A 19,771-nucleotide genomic window follows, 5' to 3' on the forward strand; every position below is an offset into this window, starting at 1 on the left:
ATACACTTTTACCAGGTGAGCTATCTTCTTGGCCCTAAGGCCAAGCTTATCTTGCACCATGAAGATCCATATGCATGATAAAATTTAATTAATTAAATATGCATGCCAAGCTCTCAGAATTTTTCTCCTTTCTACCATCAGGTACTAAAGTTTCCCTGTCAAGATTGTGCAGACTAAGCTTCAGGTTCCTCTGAATGCTGAGCTATAAACAATGACCAAAAGGAAAACATGGCCTTAGGAAACAAATTAGACTGTGTATTTACTGCAAAGGTAATAGTAATAGCAGTTAAAGTTATCTATTCCAAACAAGGTAGGAAGTCACCAAAACTTAAACTAATCCTCAATAATATAAATCATTCTCTGTCCCATTTCTTGTCTAAGAACCTACGTTCAGCCAGGCGTTGGTGGCGCACGCCTTTAATCCCTGCACTTGGGAAGCAGAGGCAGGAGGATCTCTGTGAGTTCAAGGCCAGCCTGGTCTACAGAGCGAGTTCCAGGACAGCCTCCAAAACAATACAGAGAAACCCTGTCTCGAAAAACCAAAAAAAAAAAAAAAAAAAAAAAAAACCTATGTACTATATCCTCCTCTAGCCATCTCTGCAGGACTAAACAAAAGGTGAATCACAAAAGCAAGAGGGTGTGCTTGCCAAAAGAAAATAATGTGCCTAAAAGTAGATTTTAGAGGCAGTTTCTCTAAAATTTTTTCCTATTACAAAATAAGATCCTGATACACCATGGCAGCTGTAGCAATAAAAATGAATGGTGTCAAGCAGAACTTTTACTCTTTTTATTTTTTCTAATAAAAAATAAAGCTTTATCTTGTGTTTGTCATAGACCTACCATATTTCTCTTCCAGATGATCATGACTATGAAGCAGAGCTTTGACATCCAATGGTAGTACTCCATGTGAACACACACACCTATCCCTCAAACAGACCCTCTCCTTAATAATGAACAAACATGCAATCAAGTGCTACAAACAAAATTACAAGAAAACCAGCAAAATTACAAAACTAGGCAAAAATTTTCTTTACTCCTAAGCATCACTGGTATCCTTGTCTATATAGAATCCCTAAGAAACTGAGTCCTTCAAAAGACAGATGAATGACAGACTCTCCCAAGAATCAAAGGGAAGTATTATCCTGTGTCTTACTTGCCAACTAAGGAAATGCAATCTGATACAGTCAGTGTCACATAGAAAAACAATAAGCTTTTTCACTATTAAAACCTGAGTCATACACAAATACAATTTCACAACTGGGTGTGGTAGCTCACACCTAAATACCAGGACTGTACTCTCAAAGCCAAAGAGGACTTCATGGAGTTCCCAGACAGCCTAGAATACACAAGTGAGCTCCATGCAAGCTACAAAGTGACAACTTGTCTCAAAATAAAACAAAATAACATTAAGAGCAGAAGAAAAGCATTGGCCACACAAGGTCACACTGCTCATGTGGCAGGAATACAACACAACTGAGATCAGTGTCTCCTTCCACTACACAACCCAGTAAAGTAAAAGTCGTTTTATTGGAAAAACAGAATCGTGACACAAATTGTAGTGAGGTAACTAGCAGAGGTGATCCCTCCCAAATTCTCATGTATTAGTATGTACTCTAATTCTCCAGAGTCTGCTCCAGTCACAACCTACCCTTCAAAATGCTCACAGGAATAAATTGGTACAATTCTCACTTATAGTAAAAGAAGTTGAGTTGACAGCCAAGCAGTGGTGGCACACACCTTTGATCCCAGTACTCGGGAGGCAGAGGCAGAGGGATCTCTGAGAGTTAGAGACCAGTCTGGTCTGCAAGAGCTAGTTCCAGGACAGCCTCCAAAGCCACAGAGAAACCCTGTCTCAAAAAAAAAAAAAAAAAAAAAAAAAAAGAAGTTGAGTTGAAAGCAAATTATCCATGTCTTCCCAACCATTCTACCCAATGTTCTTTTTTTTTTCCCCAGTCTATGTAATTCCATACTTACATCAACCGTAAGTTATACACCTCAAAAAGCATGCTGGACCAAACACTAGGGAAGCAAGGAAAGATATCTCCACCTGTATTTTTCTCCCTTGCCCCTAACACTTCAGTGCTGCTAAAGTGAACCTTAAAAACTGGTTTTCCAACTTCTAGCACATAAGTTAAGCATGAACTAATTAAACGTTTGTAAAACACTTTGAAGATGTGAACAAGCGTGTGAACGATAATTATTGGCTCCCATCTACAACGGTCACTTCATGTGAGGAAAAGTAAACTACTGGCAAGCTCTTGCTACTTTCCAGGCACAAACATGAAAGCCTAGCATGTTTTTATGAATTCCAGGAAAACTTCAAGAGCAGACCACAATGATTTCCTATACCAAGAACAAGTTGGAATTGTAAACTGACTACTTTGGATATAATTACATCAGGATGAAAAACATGTGGCTTGCAGCATAAACAATAAAACTAGAGCATATCATAAGTCCTAGATGAAAGTCATCATTTATATACTTGGGAGAAGAAAAATAAATACATAGGGAATTAAGATTAAGTAAATGAACACATAAGAGACATACACGTTCCTTCTTCCCTTTACTGACCTATTTAGAAAACACTGGGAAACGTCCTTGAAAGAGCTCTCCAGATTGACCTAAGCTCTGAGCACATATGCAGAACCATTTTTAAAGGCCCAGACCAAAGCTTTGGCCACTCCTATCCACTGACCTTTAATCCTCAAAAAGAGAAAGTACCTGAACCAGGCCTCTTAAAAACTTTGTGTGACCAGATAAACATTTACACTCATGAGACCAAATAAACATTTACATGCCTGTGATCAAATAAACATTTACAATCTACTTCTCAACCCATGTCGCCACAGCATTTTGGACAATGACAAAGTCTCTTGCAGAGTTCAGAATCTAGCAGTTCTGTTGAGGGAATCTAAGGCTGCATTTTAAAAATCTCTTCAGCTTGTCAAAAGTAACAAATTACTTCCATTCAATGCCCCAGTCCACTTAGGCAAGGCATCTGCTTTGACAGGACAAAACTCAGTGGCCAGACAAGGAGCTGTGCTTCTACAGAGGCAGCACTCCAATCATTCTGAGTTTTCTAAGTGACCCAAGGATATAGAAAATTTCACATTTACAAAAAGTCTCTCAAATGTCCATCACAGCCATCAGCTGGAAAAAAAATAAGACATCTAACCACCAAAGCTGAAGTTGATATGGTTCAGATTCGAACAATACAGCAGCTCATCAAGTTTCTGCTAATTTCACATTATAAAATTCAAAATTCGACGGGCATTGGTGGCACACGCCTTTAATGCCAGCACTCGGGAGGCAGAGGCAGGTGGATCTCTGTGAGTTCAAGACCAGCCTGGTCTACAGAGCGAGTGCCAGGACAGCCTCCAAAACAATACAGAGAAACCCTGTCTCGAAAAATCAAAAAAAAAAAAAAAATCAAAACTCTCCCAACTGCAGGATCTTATAAAATTAAAAATAAGTTATAAACTGTCTTATTCCAAGAGGGAAGAACCAGGGCACATTTACAACCATGCTTAAGCAAAACCAAATTCCAACAGTGTAAAATGGCCCAGTGTCTTAACACCTGAGGCCCTGATATGGGCTCCAGAGGCTTAGGCTGACTTCTCTGGCTCTGCCATCCGAAACACACTTGGTCTCAGAAGCTCAGGCCAGCTCCACATCTGTCACTGTCCTTGGGGGTATCCACTCGAGCTGAGGCTTCATCCCCACCAACAACCTCTCCTGGTGTCTTCGGAACTTGGATTCTGCTACCTGGTGCCAAGCCTCAGCTTCTCACCAAGGGCCTCTCAAAACTGCAGCTTACATGCTGCTAAATCAGCCCAACGGGAGACTCATGCATATTGCCAACCTTGAAAGCAAGCATGGCCACTGGGGAACACAGTCTTCTGCATCCAGACCCTGAGGAAATACTTCAAAGATGATTTCACCTCCTCTAGCTTGTGTCAAGATGAAAAAAACAAAAAACAAAAAAACCATCAAACCTGCACACCTGGTCTCTTCTCCCTCAAAATATCTTACTGTACCATACTCATCGTGCTTACTGACACTAACAACTGAAATCATGGATCATGAAACCACATATACGGAAACCATGGGCTATATACATAAAGCTTTACAAAACATGAGGATTCAACTGCTGAAAAGTACACCACCAATAATAAACCAAAAATCTAGATAAGCAGATGTGCTACATTCACGGCTCAATATCTTAATCAAGGCAGTTATCCCCTATGTATTTACAGATTCAATCCAATGTCAATCAAAAAAAATTAAAATAGAGGCTGGCTAGACCTATATAGTTAGCTCAATAGCAGAGCCCTTGACTACCATGTAAAAGCCCCTAGGATAGATTCCAGTGCTTCAAAAACCAAAACTAAACATCTGGAAGCATATAGCTCAGTGGTAAGTAGGGTGCTTACCTATGTATTCTGGTCTAAGGTCTGTTCTTTAGCACACTTATAGTAATAATAAAAAAAGCTGAAGCAATACAGCTCAGTTGGTAGAATACAAGAGACCCTGGGTTCAATCCCCAACACCACCTAACCCCAATGTAGTGGCACACAGCACTCAGGAAGTAGAGGCAGGGGGATCAGAAGTGCAAAGACATCCTCAACTACAGAGTTTCAGGCCAACCTGTTGTATACAAGACCCTAAGGAGTGGAAGGAAGATATGAAAACATAAGCAACATATTAGAAGATAATATTTTCAAATAAGAATTACCTACATACATACAATCAACTCAATTTTTATTTTTTTAACAATAAAAAATATTTTTATTTGAGCACCACCAAGAATTATCACAAACAGAAGACAGAGGTGAGAATACTATGATAGCACCTATCCAACTTTGCTATGCTTCTTATGAATTTCTGACAAAAGATTTTCTAGGGTTTCCTCCAGAGCACCTATCTCTACACTTGACAAGTTATAGTGAGCATCTGTAGGGCAGTACCTCCATGGGGGAGCTTCTCTCCACCTACTCTTCTATTTGTGTATATTCATATATATATATATATATATACATGTATATATATATATATATATGAGACTATGAGTTATTTTTTTTATTTTTTTTTAATTTAGATAAGAAACAAGGATGCTTCACAAGTCAGTTCCAGGTCCCTCTCCCTTTCCCTCCCCTCCTCCTGTGCCCTCCCCCATCTCCCCCCCCCCGTTATCCCCTCGTTCCCCCAGGGAGGGTGAGGCCCTCCATGGGGGTGTCCATAGTCTGTCATTTCATATAGGGCAGGGCCTAGACCCTTCCCCAAGGGTTCAGGGTGAGAGTGCACCTCACATTGTTCTATGGGAGTCCAAAGTCCGTGTGTATACTTGGGATGGGTACTGATCTGCTGCCCAAGGCTCAATAGATTACCTAGGCCTCCTCACTGACACCCAGATTCAGGGGGTCTTGATCAGTCCCATGCTGGATTCCCAGGCTGATGCCTGGGATTCAAGAGTTAACCTTTGTCTGGTCAGCTGTTTCTGGGGGTTAAACCAGCCCAGTCTTAATCCCTTTGATCATCAGTCCTCCCTCTCTGATATTGGCTTTCTTGAGTTCAGCTCAGTACTTAACCAGCCACTAAATGTAGTTTCTGTTTCCCAGACTGTCTGGCCATAGGATTGTAGGCTGGCACTCCCCAGATCTATGTCTAAAATCCATATATGAGAGAGTACATGCCATGTTTCTCTTTTTGTGACTGGGTTACCTCACTCAGGATGGTTTCTTCTAGTGTCATCCATTTGCCTGCGAATCTCATGATTCCATTATTTTTTTCTGCTGAAAAGTACTCCATTGTGTAGATGTACCACATTTTCTCTATCCACTCTTCGGGTGAGGGACATCTAGGTTGCTTCCAAGTTCTGGCTATTACAAATAAAGCTGCTATGAACATAGTGGAACAGACATCTTTGTTGTATGAATGGGCATCTTTTGGATATATGCCTAAGAGTGGAGTTGCTGGGTCTTGTGGTAGGTTTATTCCCATTTTTCTGAGGAATCTCCATACTGCTTTCCAAAGTGGCTGAACCAGTTGGCACTCCCACCAGCAATGGAGGAGTGTCCCCCTTTCACCACATCCTCTCCAGCATAAATTGTCATTGGTGTTTTTGATTTTAGCCATTCTGACAGGAGTGAGATGGTATCTCAGAGTTGTTTTGATTTGCATTTCCCGGATGGCTAAGAATGTTGAGCACTTTCTCAAGTGCCTCTCAGCCATTTTAGACTCCTCTATTGAAAACTCTCTATTTAGTTCTGCAGCCCACTTTTTAATTGGGTCCTTTGCTGTTTTGGAGACTTGCTTCTTGAGTTCTTTGTAAATTTTGGAGATCAACCCTCTGTCAGATGTGGGATTAGTGAATATTTTTTCCCATTCTGTGAGCTGCCTTTTTGTCTTGCTGACTGTGTCCTTTGCCTTACAGAAGCTTCTCAGTTTCAGGAGGTCCCAGTTATTAATTGTTGATCTCACTGTCTGTGCTACTGGTGTTATGTTCAGGAAGCTGTCTCCTGTACCAATTCGTTCAAGGGTACCACCCACTTTCTCTTCTATGAGGTTCAGTGTGGCTGGATTTATGTTGAGGTCTTTGATCCATTTGGACTTAAGTTTTGTGCATGGCGATAAACATGGATCGATCCGCATTCTTCTACATGCCAGTCTCCAATTATGCCAGCACCATTTGTTGAAGATGCTTTCTTTATTCCATTGTATATTTTTAGCTTCTTTGTCAAAGATCAGATGTTCGTACGTGTGTGGGTTAACACCCGGATTTTCAATTCGATTGCATTGGTCTACCTGTCTATTTTTGTGCCAATACCAAGCTGTTTTCAGGACTATAGCTCTATAATAGAGCTTGAGGTCAGGGATGGTGATGCCTCCGGACGTTGCCTTGTTGAACAGGGTTGTTTTGGCTATCCTGGGTCTTTTGTTTTTCCATACAAAATTGATTATTGTTCTTTCAAGGTCTGTGAAGAATTGTGCTGGGATTTTAATGGGGATAGCATTGAATCTGTAGATTGCTTTTGGCAGGATTGCCATTTTTACTACATTGATCCTACCTATCCAAGAGCATGGGAGATCTTTCCATTTTCTGAGGGCTTCTTTAATTTCTTTCTTTAGAGATTCAAAGTTCTTACGACACAGGTCTTTCACTTGTTTGGTTAGCGTTACCCCAAGGTATTTTATGTTGTTTGTGGCAATTGTAAAGGGTGATGTTTCTCTGATTTCTCTTTCAGCCCTTTTATCATCTGTATATAATAGGGCTACTGACTTTCTTGAGTTGATCTTGTAGCCTGCCACTTTGCTGAAGGTGTTAATCAGCTGTAAGAGTTCCCTGGTAGAGTTCTTTGGGTCATTGATGTAAACTATCATATCGTCTGCAAACAGTGAAAGTTTGACCTCTTCCTTCCCAATTTGTATCCCCTTGATCCCCCTTTGTTGTCGTATGGCCATAGCTAGAACTTCAAGTACCATGTTGAAAAGTTATGGAGAGAGTGGACAGCCTTGTTTTGTTCCTGATTTTAGAGGAATTGCGTTGAGTTTCTGTCCATTTAGTTTGATGTTGGCTGTTGGTTTACTGTATATGGCTTTTATTATGTTTAAGTATGTCCCTGTTATCCCAGATCTCTCCAAGACCTTTATCATGAAGGGTTGTTGGATTTTGTCAAAGGCTTTTTCAGCATCTAGTGAGATGATCATGTGATTTTTGTTTTTCAGCTTGTTTATATGGTGGATTACGTTGATGGATTTTCGTATGTTGAACCATCCCTGCATCCCTGGGATGAAACCTACTTGATCGTGGTGAATGATTGTTTTGATGTGTTCTTGGATCCGATTTGCCAGTATTTTATTGAGTATTTTTGCATCAATGTTCATGAGGGATATTGGTCTGAAGTTCTCTTTCTTGGTTGTATCTTTGTGTGGCTTGGGGATCAAGGTTATTGAAGCCTCATAGAAAGAGTTTGGCAAAGACCCTTCTGCTTCTATTGTGTGGAACACTTTGAGAAGAATTGGTATAAGCTGTTCTTTGAATTTGTGGTAGAATTCTGCACTGAGGCCATCTGGACCTGGACTTTTTTTGGTTGGGAGACTTTTGATGACAGCTTCTATTTCCATAGGGGTTATAGGTCTATTTAAATTGCTTATCTGTTCTTGATTTAGTTTTGGCAAATGATAGCTGTCCAGGAAGTCATCCATTTCCTTTAAATTTTCAAATTTTGTGGAGTACAGGTTTTCAAAGTATGACCTAATGATTCTCTGGATTTCCTCAGAGTCTGTTGTTATGTCCCCCTTTTCATTTCTGATTTTGTTAATTTGCATGTTCACTCTCTGCTGTTTGGTAAGTTTGGACAAAGGTTTGTCTATCTTGTTGATTTTCTCAAAGAACCAACTCTTCGTTGCATTGATTCTTTGTATTGTTTTCCTGGTTTCTACTTTGTTGATTTCAGCCCTCAATTTGATTATTTCCTGGCGTCTACTCCTCCTGGGGGAGTTTGCTTCTTTGTGTTCTAGAGCTTTTAGCTGTGATGTTAATTCTCTGGTATAACTGTTTTCCTGTTTCTTCATGTGAGCACTTAGTGCTATGAACTTCCCCCGTAGCACTGCTTTCAAAGTGTCCCATAGGTTTGGGTATGTTGTGTCTTCATTCTCATTGAATTCGAGGAAGTCTTTAATTTCTTTTTTTATTTCCTCTTTGACCCAGGGATGGTGCAATCAACTCAATTTTTAGAGTGGAGAGTTTTGAACAGGCATATTACCAAGGGATGGAAAACAATCACATGAAAAGACAGCATTATTAAGCATACAAAAAAGTTACACTCTATATAATTCCATTTTTATGACACCCTCCCCCAACATACACACACATACTTTGGTTTGAGACAGGACTCATATAGTCCAGGCTACCCTTGAACTCTCTATATAGAAAAAGATGACCTCAAACACGTGATTTTCTTGCCTCAACCCCCATCCCACCCCAAGTATAGGAATTATAAACATTCACCATCATATTCAGTGTTAATCTGTTACAAAGGATTGAGCCCAGATTTTTGTAAATATTAGACATACACCAATTGACCTACATTCCTAGCCCTAAATGTTCCTAAAAAGGATCAACAACTACAAAAACAAACAATAAACAAATAAATAAAAACCACATGAAGACAGAAAAGAAATTAATAGTTTCTGAGATTTAGGAGTAAAAAAAACTGGATGACTACCAAAGAATTCCAACCAATCTGGAAGGACAAAGGAATTCTGATGGGAGATGTCCTTCTGTATATTTGTTCCTCTTATTGGTTGATGAATAAAACACTGTTTGGCCAACAGAGACAGGAAAATAGGTGGGGTTAGGAGATGAAGAGAATGCTGGGGAGAGAGGCAGGGGGCACTAGAAGAGATGCCATGTAGAGACCAGGAAGATAGGACGCACCAGGCATTCCTGGTAAGATAAGGCCATGTAGAAATACATAGATTAGTAGTTACAAGTTAATAATTAAGAGAGGCCTAGCCAGTAAGAAGTCCTAGCCATTGATCAACAGTTTAATAATTAATACAAGTCTTAATTGTGCTTATTTGGGGCTGAAGCAGTAGCAGGACTTGGTGGGACAAGAAAATGCCAGCAACAGAATTATCCTAATTCAAGCAGTCATTAGACGGAATATACACATTTGTTAAATTTTATAAGGCCTTATACACTAAAGTCAGTGAATTTAAATAAATGTAAAGGACGTATTTTTTTAAAGAATGAAAAAAAATGGGAGACTACAGAGACACAGTAACAATGTACTGAGTAAAGCTTGATTTTTCCCTAGCTCACAACTGTGTGTGATATGTCCATCTATATGCAGGTCCTCATGCTAGTACGTGTACCTATGGAGGACAGGTGGGTGTCAGTTGCCTTCCTCTTACCAGTCTCCACCTCAGTCTTTGAGATAGTCACTCAGAGAACATGGAACTCACAGACTGGCTAGACTAGCTGCCTAGGAAGCCTCAGGCATTCTCCTGTCTCCACCCCCCCAGCCCTCAGACACATGGTGTCATGCCTAGTGCCACAGTAAGCATTTTTCCTACTGAGCCATTACCCAGCCCCTCGATATTTTTTCCAATGAATGCTAATAGAACATCAAATATATGTTGAAAATATATAGAACTGTTCACAACAGCTGTGAATAACTGGATTTTGATAGGCATGATCAAGGCTAAACAACTTGTATAGAAGTCTGTGTTAGCCACTCTAAGATGCAACTATAGCTAGCTCCAAAGCAGTCATAGACAATATAGGTGTGGCTGCAACTTATTTACAGAAACAGGCAGCAGGCCAACAAAGACAACACTACAGTATCAAAAACAACAGAGTACCTTAGGGGTTGCCTATGGTAGAGTAGGGAGGGGATGAGTGCCTTACTGCATTCAATAATACTGCAACAAATTTGATTTGTGTTTAAAATGTACTTGAAATTTTCATGTGACAGTACCAATGATACGGAAAAGCCATAATAATCAACTCAACTTCACATAAAGGCATACTGGCTTGCTACATAGCCAGTGCCAGGTTATTTTAGGAACTTTCCCTTATCCTAAAGTTTGGTTAATAATTTCATTCTCAGGGTTGTTTGCTGGTCTCCAGCTCCCTCCCCATACATAAGTAAAATAAAGTGCACCTAGCAGAGACGAAAACTGAACACACTAATTTTAATTTTTTTGTTTTGTTTTTCGAGACAGGGTTTCTCTGTGTAGCTTTGGAGGCTGTCCTGGAACTAGCTCTTGTAGGCCAGACTGGTCTGGAACTCACAGAGATCCTCCTGCCTCTGCCTCCCAAGTGCTGGGATCAAAGGCGTGTGCCACCACTGCCTGGCTCACTGAGGCAGTAGATCTCTGAGGTTCAGGCCAGCAGGGTCTACAGAGTGAATGCCAGGACCGCCAGGGCTACACAGAGAAACCCTGTCTTGAAAAACTGGGGGGAAAAAGATTCTTTATTGAGCACTAATCTTAAATTTTAAGTATGAAAATGACAGTAAAGAACAGCAGCTACCCTGACCCCCTCTGTAGTTCGTTTTAAATATTCTGATGCTGTTCGATGCTTACCTTTGTTTCACCTGACATCAAGGCCCAACCACAGTTACTTCATCTAACAAGCATTGTGAACCAAAAGGTAATTTAAAAACTATTCCTTGATAAATATTCAGTGAAAGAAAATGTGAGAAGAACCGAACAGAAAATGAAAACAGGACAGCTTCCCCACGCAAGAGGAAGGGTAGACATCTTAAAATAGTTTAGTTGCCTTCCAGGGGAAATGACCCCAAAGCTAGTAGCAAGTCTCCCCTTGAGGACTAAGGTTCACATTTTATCCATATCAGGAACTTATCAATGAAACACTACCACCACACAGTGGGGTGCTTTCTGGCCTGTGTTTCTCACAAAAGTAGCATTTAGCAGACAGGATAATAGTGGGGGTGCAGAGGTAGGACGGGAGTAATAATCAAAGATACTAAGTCTGAAAAAGATAAAATGGCCAGCTCATGATCAGACAGTCAAAACACAGCAATGTGTGGGTGTGGCTCCATACCATGTGCTTTTGGTAGAGATCAAAGAGAACCATCTTGGGGTTCTGCAAAACTCAATAATCAACTTCTAGGAAAGGCTTTCCCTATATTGGCACCTCAAGTTAAAAAGACCAATCACTGTAGTGTGCCATCCTAATTCCTAACCTTTCAAGAATAATTCATTATTTGGAGAGGCAGGAACTAATTCTATGATCAAGAGCAGCCTCTTGATCAAAAAATTAAAATTCTACAAGAAGCCTACATCATGGCACAAAGTGAACACCTCACACCCTTTCTTTCACTTGTCATCCATATCATACAAGTGTCTCAAGATATGGCTCTGAAGATGTAATACAAACAAAAAGAAAAAAAGAAAAAAAAAAACATCCATTTCCCAACACAGAATTCAATCACAGTATTTCAGTACTAGATCTGCCAGTTTAACCTCCCAGCAAAGACTGCTAAAAATGGGTTTGATCTACTTACAATGACCCAATCAACACAAAGATGGACTAGAAGCTATATACTTGAGGACATATGTATGAAACAAAGTTCTTCCTACTAACAGCTTCCTTCTCTCTCCCCCAACATAGTAAGCTAGGCAGAACACACAACACAATGACAATCGCTTCCATATGGATGGTCGTCCTTGTCAGTAATAACTATAGTTTAAGACTGTTCTTAAAATTAACTTTAAGAGAATCAAGCATCAAAGTCCAATCTTGCCCAGGTATCTTGGTCAGGGATATTTATACCCACAATGTTTAGGTTTGATCGGGTAAGCAGTTCTAAAACATATCTACTCCATTTGGTATTTTAAACATTCTAAACTATGATAACTGCTTCCTTCTGTACATAGTGGTATTTGGAAAGGCAAATGAGTGGCGTGCTTAAGTCTCTGAACTGTGTATTCTGCTAACACCCAGTCCAGTTCTATCTTGAGCAAACCTGAGAAATGTCATAAAGCCATACATACCATTTTCAAGGCCAAGGTAAAAAGGAAAAGTTAAACTGACTATAACTTAGACATTGTGGTAGTTTGAGTAAGAATGGCACCCATAGGCTGGTAGATTTCAATGTTTGGCCACCATGGAGTGACCCTAGTTGAAAGGTTCCAGGAGGTGTGGCTTTGCTAGAAGAAATATGTCACTGGGGCGCACTTTGAGGTTTCAGAAGTCAAAGCCTAACAGAGTCTCTCTTTTCCTGTTGCCTGAAGACCCAGATGTAGTACTTTCAGCACCGTATCTATCTGCATGATGATAATGGACTAAACCTTTGAAGCTGTAGGCAAGCCCTAATCAAATGCTTTCTTTTATAATTGTTGCCATGGTCATTGTGTCTCTTCACAGCAAAAGAACACTAAAACAGACACACTATTGCTAGCACTGAAAACAATCCATCTCTCTTTTTTGTTGTTGTTGCTGTTGTTTTTTTTTGGCTTTTTGTTTTTGGTTTGTTTGTTTTTCCAGACAGGGTTTCTCTGTGTAGCTTTGTAGACCAGGCTGACCTCGAACGCACAGAGATCCACCTGCCTCTTCCTCCCAAGTGCTGGGATTAAAGTCGTGCACCACCACCAACCAGCAAACAATCAATCTCTTGTCATTTCCCAAACTACACAGCTGTACAGAATTCTTTCCTACCAAGCTACCAGGAGTCCCACTATGAAGTCAGCTAACAGGTGATGAAACCATATAGTTTCTGTCCTGTTCAAATGACATCTTTCAAAATTTTATATTCATTTGTGAGTTTAGCATGGGGGTTAAGTGTCACAGAGGACAACTTTCAGGAGTTGATTTTCTCCTTCTACTATGTGGGGTTCTGGAGGCTGAACCCGGGTCATCAGGCTTAGTGGCAAGGATCTTTACCAACTGAGCCGTCATCTGTCCAGAAACATTTTAAAAACACTTTTTAAAGTCATGTAAAATGCATCAAAATTATCATACTAGCTACCAGGAAGTAGCCATGTACACAATATTGGACAGTGTACTAAGTCCCTTATACTGCTTCATGCATTCCTAAAAACATGAAATGTCTACTACCCCTTACAAGGGAAGAAAAACAAACTCAGAGGTTAAGCACAAGGCTTCAAAACCAGACAAAGAAAAGGTAAGGATCTGAACTCAAATTTACATAACTACAAAAGTGAATTTCTCCTAAATTGTGCTCCCTCCCAATGTAACAATAAAGGAACAGGAAGAGCTATGAATAAATTTGTTCAGCAGTTGAATAGTCTCAACAAGGGGAAGTGAGGGGGACAGATTTCTAAGCTGCAATCTTTTTTTTTTTTTGGAAGTCCACAGTGTACCATATAAACCCCACTTATCTTCAAGAACAAATCAACAAATTAAAGAGTTTTTAAAGCTGGGGAAAGTGATACAAACCTGTTATCTAGCCCTAAAGAAACTGAGGCAGGGAAGTCTTGAGTTCAAAGCCAGGTTACACTGCAAGGTAAGCAAACCATAACTCAAAAAAAGAAAAAAGAAGGCTAGGCCTTTAATTCCAGCACTCTGGAGGCAGGTGGATCTCTGTGAGTTCAAGACCAGCCTGGGCTCCACAGTGAGACCCTATCTCAAAAAAAGAGAGAAGACTTAGCAAAATCTCCTAAACTAAATTTTACCACAGATGTGCAAGCTAATTTCATTTTGTACAAGGCCCAAGAATTCATGAGTCTCTCCTATGTAGCAAGTAAAAATCACCTCACCCAAATCAAATGAGAGCTGAATGCCAACCATGCAGACTTTTCTAGCAGACAGTACATAGCAAAAAACTGCCCATTGCAGTCCTTAAGGAGGAAAACGTCTAGGAAAGACCATTTTTATTACACACATTCTCCATTTAGAGAAACAAGTAAATTCTAAGAAACTCTAACACAAAAGCATGTATTGTCACATGCTATCACAGCCCAGGGAAGAAAAGCAACTGGTGTCCTGGTCACCCGATTTTGTAGGCAATTATGTTTACATTATGTAACTCCCCAATAACTTCCAACTTCTGCCAACCTCCTTTTCCTCACCACACCCGCCCAGGAAAGGAAAATTAAGCACAAAGACTGTGAGCCCTGGATTCCTGTGACTTAAAACTATTTTCCCTTAGTTTCATCAGGTAAACAAAGCTGGATTTCAAGTAAAGAAAAGTCAAACCAACCGGGAAGCCCAAGCAACACTTCTCCACGTTAATTACATAGAAAGCAAAGCAAATTATCATTTGCAGTATTTTTCAAGGAAAACTTTAAGAACAGATGCCAGTGAGATACAGCTGAAATTAACATGAAATGACGCGGTCATTGTGTTTCAAAATGAATGATAGGCTACTTAAGCTAGTTCCACTTGGGAACTAAACCAGAATTATCATCATAGCGTGTCCGTCCAGTCAACGAAATGCAGTGGAAGGAATCCACCCAAAACTGAAGAAGGCCAAGTGCTTAACGCAGTTAGTAAATTCCCAAGAAATGAAGGTGTACGAAAGTGACACCGATTTATCTCAGAGTCATCTCAACTCCTGGGAACTCCTTTACAGACAATGACCTTTCAAGAACAGGAGCACTTCTCCTGACCGGGACAATCCAAAGGTTAAAAAAGAAAAAAATGAGTAAGCGACTCCTGGAAATAAAAGGGGCTAAGGGGGTGCGGGTAGTAACCGAAAAAAGGCACATCACTTGGGCAATGAACTCTCAAAATGACTTCATTATGGAGTGGAAAAGCTAAGACCGAACACTAAGATGTTGCTCAATCCAATTTTCATTGTGAATTCCTGAATTCACAGTAGGGTCTAACAACTTAACGTGACCCAATCTTTCGGCTGTAAGAGATGGGGTGGGAATGGGGGTATACGCTTCCTCAACGAGAAGAAAACTGAGCGGGTCCCCCGATCAATAAATAGCTTTATGCGTCTCGCGAGTCCTAGCTACCAAAAGTATCGACTCGCTTTCGAGGGCTAGCGCCTGCACTAGGGTTAAGTGGCTGAGGAGCCGAAAGCACAGTTCCCGGTGCGTCGGCCGCGCCCCCCGGGAGAAAGCACAGAAAAAAGCCCCCGAAGGCAGCCGGGGCGCTCAGTGTTTACCCCGCTCGGCTGCCCCGGGGAGCTCGTTCCCGTGGTCACAGACAGTCGGGGCGGCGCGCCCCACCGAGCAGCCTTCCCTCAGAGGAAAGCCACTGAAGCGGGCATCCGGAGGGAGGACGAGGACCCGAGGAGGCTGGGATCGGCGGCCGCGCCACCCGCCCCCGGGCCGCGGATGCTACCGAGGAGGGTCCGCCACCCGCGTCGCGCCCGCGCGCCCCCGAGTCCCGCAGCTCGCGCGCGCGGCCGAGGGCCGCCGAGGGGGAGGGGCGGCTGCGCGCGCGCCCCCTCCTCAGACGCCCAAACTTCCCTCAACTCCCTCAACTAAGTTGAGCTCTCACCGTGCGGCTCCCCGGGGTCCCCCGCGGGCCGAGCCGGAGCAGCTCCGCTCCTTGGCGGCGGAGAAGGACAATAGGCGGCCGCTCCCTCGGCGGCGGCTGGGGCGAGGAGCAAGCACCGCGGTGTCCACCGAGCCCAAACACTTAGCAGCGGCTACTCCGACTCCGCGACCGCCCAGCACTCAGCCCGGCCCAGCCGCGCATGCGCTGCCTGAGGACCGGGAGTAGGCGGGGTAACTGGCCAAGCCTAAGAATTAGGATTGGACGACTCGCCCGCCCATCAGGCTGTGTGTGCCCAATAGGAAAGCTTTCTGGCTGTTGGCTCCGGTTGCTAAGAAACGATGAGGTTGACCGACACTGCTGCCAGGCGGCAAAGTGATCAAAGTCGGGTGGCTGGCAACAGCTGCTGGGGAAATGCCCACCCACCTTCTCCTATCCGCCCCATCTCCGGAAGCTGCCCTTCCTCCGTGCTCCCGGTGCTTACCTAAGTCGGAGTACTTGCCACACAATGACAAAATTCACTCTTTTGTGTCACTTCCAATCAAGTATTAGGGTCTTCTAAGTGTCCAAGGTGGAGCAGCGCCAGGTACTCGGTGCTCAACAAGTGCGTTGGATGGATGGATGGCCCATTGACGAGATGAATATTATCACAGTATATCTTGTGACTTTGTGCTACTCCATCACCACAAAACCGTTGCCTTTGAGTTGCCATCGACTTCAGAAATCATCTAGTGGCTTCGGAGAAACAAAGTAAAGACATATGCCCAATGGATTATATTAATATCCCAAGGGATTATATTAATAGGTACAAGAAGAAACTTTCTCTAATAGTTTCATATTGTAATGTGTTATTAAGGGAAAACACGCCTGCCATGCCAAACCATTTTGACAGATGTTATTTCTTCGGTCAATAAGTCAGGCAGTAGTGGTACGTGCTGTTAATCCCACACTCGAGAGGCAGAGGCAGGCGGATCTCTGCGAGTTCGAGGCCAGTGTGGTGTACAGAATGAGTTCCAGGTGTATAGCACAGAGTGTCTCAGAAAAAGAGAGAAAAAAAAAGACCTGGGGGTATAAATATTATGCAAGGAATGTGAGATTTTCTGAGCATCTCAAAACTAATTTATATTGGTTAAAGTAAGAACGGTGATTTCCTAAGGGGAATGGATATTGACTGGGAAGGAACAGGACAGAGTCCCTGAAGTACTGTCTCTGTAGTTTGATCTAGGTGATAAAAACTTATAAATATGAAAATGTCATGCAGCTGTACCCCCAGATGAATGCCCCTTCAGAGGGTGGGGCTTATGAGGAGCTATTGGCAGTTGATCGCTGCTGGGGAAGGGAAAGTGAGTTTTCTTTAAGGATTGGACCCCCCTTTCGCCAACCATGCATATATGGGCAGCACAAATTGAACACAGTGAATTATAATTTTTTAAAGAAAAAAATAAGAGGTTGGGGGGCTGGAGAAATGGCTCAGCAGTTAAAGGCACTGACTGCTCTTCCGGAGGACCTGGATTCAATTCCTAGCACTCACATGGCAGCTCACAACTGTCTGTAACTCCAGTTCCAGACTTGATACCATCACATCAATGCAGATAAAACAAACCATTAAAAACGTATGAGTATGCTGGGTGTTGGTGTTGTACATCTTTAATTTTTTTAAATTGAGAGGAATGGGTGGGTGAATATGATCAAAATATATGAAATATGGAATTGAATTATATGAAAAAATTAATCTCATTACTAAAGTCAGTATTTTAAAAATACTAGTACAAGACACAGACCTGAAAAAAAGAAAATCACTGCCATTGGAGAGTTTTAAGTCAGGCAAGCTCACAACCATCACCCACATGCCTAACAGAGGGTATTATGAGTACTGGATGATTGTACCAGGCATTTCTCTTATTAAATTGCCCTTTCCTTTTTTATTTTAGCTCTTTCTTAATTGAAAAAATCATACAATATATTTTGATCATGTTTTCCACCCTCCCAATTCCTCCTATATCCTCCCCACCTCGCTACCTACTCTGCTTTATGTTTTTTTCTCTTTCAAAAACGAAAATAAAAAGTAAGAAACACAAAAATGGAGATCAATCAAAACACAAATAAAAGCCGCCCCCCCCCAAAAGAAAACCAGCCACAACAAAGCAAATGTGAGCCCAGGACCACTTCCCCCTCTCAAGTGCTAGGACAACTTCTGGCTTGAACCTGTGCAAACCCTGTCTGTGCTGCCACAGTCTGCATGAAGTTATAGTCCTGTTGTTTCCGGAAGTCATTTTGGAGTCATCCATCTCCTCTAACCCTTAATGCTTCTTCATCCTCTTCCTCATACCTCCCAGAGCCTTGTGGGGAGGGATGTGATCAAAACATCCCGCTTAGGACTGAAGGCTCCAATGTCTGTCACTTTCTACACATCATGCACTTGTGGATCTCTGTGCTAACTCCCATCCACTACAAGGAGAAGCTTCTCTGATGTGGATTGGGTCAGGCACTGATCTGTGGTATAGTCGTATGCCCTTAGGAGTCATGTTGTTGATATATTCCTTCATCAGAATAATAATAGTAGGTTTCCCCTAGACCCATGGCCCATCAATTTGAGGTTCTTAGCCACTTTAGCAGTGTAGGCATGGAGTTCCATCTCATGGAATCACAAAGAGATTGGTTGCTCCCGTAACACTTGTGCCACTATTAATCTAGTATGTCATATGGATAGGTCACTGTCATAAGTCACAGCTTACGAGGCTGGGTATTGTTGATTACCTTTCTCTTACAGTATCATGCAGAGTACATTCTAGCACGATAACAGCTAATCAATAAAGGTGAAGTTTCTAGTTAGGTACTAGCTCAGCCCTTCCATGTTTGATGATAGAAATAAAAGTTATCTTCAGCAATAGAGTATTATTATCAGGTTATGGAGAGGAATCAGTAGCATTGAAAATAGCCTGTGATGTTTTGGGGTTTCCATGGGGCCCTTTTGGCCAACAGCTCAATAAGATATCACCCATTTCTGGCACTGCAGGTTTTACTTAGTTACATAAGATGTCTAGTTGTCTCCCCCATTTGGTAACTCCACTTAGATTCCTTTCAAAAAATGAATATATTTTAGGAAGCTTCTGGGGTAATAGGCTTTTCAAAAGTCCTTTAGTATTAGTTGTTCTTCTCCATAGTCCCTCCTTTTCCCTTTCTCTCACCCCTACCAGTTTAATCCTCCTAGTTTTCTGCCTTGTCTCTCCATAATAACATCCCCTTTCTTGAGAGAGTCTCCTGTTCCCCCAGTCCCTTTCTTGGTCTCTAACCTCTGTGGTTATTTGGATTATAGCACATGTTGAAAGCTGAAAAGCTAACATCTACATATGAGAGAAAACATACAATATTTATCTTTGGGGATCTATGTTACCTCTTCTTGAGATGACTTTTTCTAGCTCTGACCATTTACCTGAGAACTTGATAATTTTTTTAATAGCTGAGTAATATTCCTTTGTGTAAATGTATCACATTTTTATTATCCATTCATCAGTTAGTAGGCATCTATGCTGTTTGTTTCCAGCTTCTAGGTATTATGAATAGAGCAGCAATGAACATGATTGAGCAAGTATTTCTGTAGTATGATGGAGAGGTTTGGGGTATATATCCAAGAGTGTTGTAGCTGAATCTTAAGGGTAGATTGATTTTCAGCTTCTTGAGAAACCACCACACTGATTTCCATAGTGGTTAGACAAGTTTGCACTCCCACCAGCAATAAATAAAGGTTACCCTTTCCCTGTGTCATTGACAGCATGTGCTTTATTTTACTGATCTTGGCCATTCTGCCTGGTATAAGATGAAATC

General features: G+C 41.6%; 1 protein-coding gene across 7 annotated transcripts in view; it reads right to left on the bottom strand.

Moving 5' to 3' along the window:
- Akap13 (A-kinase anchoring protein 13) overlaps positions 1 to 16,141 on the bottom strand; it is a 300,754-nt gene extending 284,613 nt beyond the window's left edge. For all 7 annotated transcript variants that reach the window (XM_040730180.1, XM_040730175.1, XM_040730179.1 and 4 more), the window contains exon 1: positions 15,950 to 16,141. The gene's annotated coding sequence lies outside the window, so the exon portion shown is untranslated. The remainder of the gene's footprint in view (positions 1 to 15,949) is intronic.
- Between the last annotated feature and the right edge of the window lie 3,630 nt (positions 16,142 to 19,771).

Source organism: Mesocricetus auratus, unplaced genomic scaffold (genome assembly GCF_017639785.1).
Source record: "Mesocricetus auratus isolate SY011 unplaced genomic scaffold, BCM_Maur_2.0 Super-Scaffold_4256, whole genome shotgun sequence".
In the NCBI taxonomy this organism is placed as follows: Eukaryota; Metazoa; Chordata; class Mammalia; order Rodentia; family Cricetidae; genus Mesocricetus; species Mesocricetus auratus.